The 2,421-nt window shown below is 43.5% G+C and overlaps 1 pseudogene; it reads left to right on the top strand.

The window, feature by feature from the left end:
* Positions 1-656: 656 nt before the first annotated feature.
* The window catches only part of LOC107664620 (vitamin K epoxide reductase complex subunit 1-like), a 3,086-nt pseudogene continuing 1,321 nt past the window's right edge, over positions 657-2,421 (top strand).

Here is a 2,421-nt window from a genome sequence, read left to right as displayed (position 1 = left end):
TGTAAATGTTCAGGGCCCTAACCTGTACAATTGTACCAAGTTTCATGCTTTTATGAAAAAGTGAACATATCACCTAATATTTTGCACATATCACCTGGACTACTAAAGCTCTTTTTTTCAGTGCACGTGATCGCCTGTGAGTCGGAGTTTCCATCGGGCGTTGTTAAGTGATACTTTTCTCAGCGCAATCCCAGTGCTTAGACTCAAAGTATAAGAGTGCTGTGGTAGATTTAAATTTGAATGGGAGAAAACCATACAGTCTATGGAGAAAACCAATCCTTGCACGAAATGTTAACATACTTGTTCATCTGAAAAACAATGCTACAGTCAGTTATTCTCCTTTGAAAATGTGTGTTCCGGGCCGGAATGTAGGTCTCTGTTTTGGTTTGTGAAACCCGCCCACTGCCAGTTTACCCAATTGTATTTCGGCACCCCGGGTTGCCAGTTGGCGGAAAACACAGCGTATTTCATTTCATTCATCATCAAGTGCGCTCGTTCCTGTTGGTGTCGTCAAACTGGCAACCTGCGTGGATACCTAGTTCAACCACTCGATGTCAATCCTACATACAGCACCTTTAAGAGTGGAAACATTTTAGTCTACAAGTCTACAAAAAAGGCTTTTGTGAATTACGTAATTTGTCAAAACTGTCACTGCAATGTCCTCGAGCCATTCCTCTACGCGAGTTCCTAAATGGGAATATCGCGTCCGCTGTGTTTTCTGCGTTTAGTTCTGTCGGTTTACGCGCTACATGTTGAACTGTCCCGGGAGACCGATCCCGAATATTGCGCGATGTGCGACCTGGGCCATTCCGTCAGCTGCTCTAACGTCTTCACATCCAGGTAAATGCGTTCATTTCAATTCTGGCAGTTTTCATGCATTTTGATATCACCTAGACAATATCATAGATATCAACTAGATGTCACCTTACTTCCCCAGCTGATTGATTGCAAAATTAATTGCAAGTATTTTTTGCATAAGTTTTCGGAATTGTTTAAATATGCAAATTATGCATTACCTTATTAAATATGCACTAATTTGCATACATTTCTAGAACAGAATTCTGAACACTGCATAAATCCAGGTTCAGAATTTTTTATTCATTTTCTTTTTGTTTTATCATGTCATAAATCAGAAAACACATTAAAACTAAAATAAAAGTCACTTTTTTAAAAAGTATTAAATTGTAGTATAAATAGGAATAAAAATGTTATGACAAGCTAAACAGGCCTAAATCTCAAAATTGACTAGTGAATGAAAAAAACAATGCTTTTGCCTGTAGTATCTTACCTAATTCTTTGCCAATAAGTTTTGTTTTATGCAAACTGCAAATAATATTTGCATGCAAAAAATATTCATTATTGTCACATGTATGTTCCTAGTTGTCCTTATTTGGTTTGATTCCTGTTGTATTAAGTTCCATTTGTGTCAGCTGTGTTCTTAATTATTAATTATCCTGGATTACTCTTCACCTGTTTCTGTTCTCCCTGATTGCATTTCATGTGTTTATAAGCCCTGTGTTTTCCACAGTTCCCTTGTCTTGTGTTGATGTTGTTTAGTGGTTCTCCTTGCTCCTGGTATTTGTCCTGATTTGAAGTCTGATTAAAGACTGTTATTTTCCCATTTACCTCCATCGTTGTGTGCGTCACTACAACCACAGACCGTGACAGAACACAAGACCCGAAACAAGCAAGATGACTGCAGCTGAGGACAGACTGGGTGCGCTGCGGCAGAGTGCGGCAGAGTGGTCGGGTGTTGGAGAGATATGTGGAGGAATTCCTCGCACTTTCCAATGGGGTGAGCTGGCACGACTTTGCTCTAGGTGCGTGCTTTCTGTTGGGGCTGGATGATGAGACAATCCGCTGCGATCTCCCCGTGTGTGATTTTTTTATTTATTTATTTTTCCCCTGATCAAGCTGATTAATCTTGTTCTTTATTTAAATGGTTCAAACTTCGAAGTGGAAGCAATGAAGGAGAAACTCCAGTCTCCTCATCCAGCCCCCTCAGGAGCTCTCCGTGTTTCCCCAGCTCACCCCATGCCGGGAACCCCCACATACCTCACCAAGGGCTCCGACCACTTGTCAAAACCCAGGTCTCCCCAAACTCTCCGAAGCTCCACTGTAGTCCTCAGCCCAGGAACGCCGGCCGCTCTGAAGTCTCGCTCGCCGGCCACACGGAAGTCAAGACGGCCGGCCGATCATCAGTCAGGCGCTTGGTGCTTCTGGACATGGCGCTGCCTCCGGAGTTCTCGGCTCCTGTCCTCGCCCCGGAACCATCCCCAGAAAGTTCTCCTTCGTCTTCTAATTCCCCCGAGTTAACCAGCCTTGCACCTCCAGAGCGCCCTCCAGTGCCCGCTCCTCCAGATTGCCCCCCAGGATTCCTAGTTTTCCCCAAGAAAATTTTTTGGGGGGGGGGGGGGGGTA

Source organism: Sinocyclocheilus anshuiensis, unplaced genomic scaffold (assembly GCF_001515605.1).
Source record: "Sinocyclocheilus anshuiensis isolate Anshui unplaced genomic scaffold, SAMN03320099.WGS_v1.1 scaffold287, whole genome shotgun sequence".
Lineage (NCBI taxonomy): Eukaryota > Metazoa > Chordata > Actinopteri > Cypriniformes > Cyprinidae > Sinocyclocheilus > Sinocyclocheilus anshuiensis.
The sequence above is the reverse complement of the archived record's forward strand: the minus strand, read 5'-3'. Positions and strand labels throughout refer to the sequence as shown.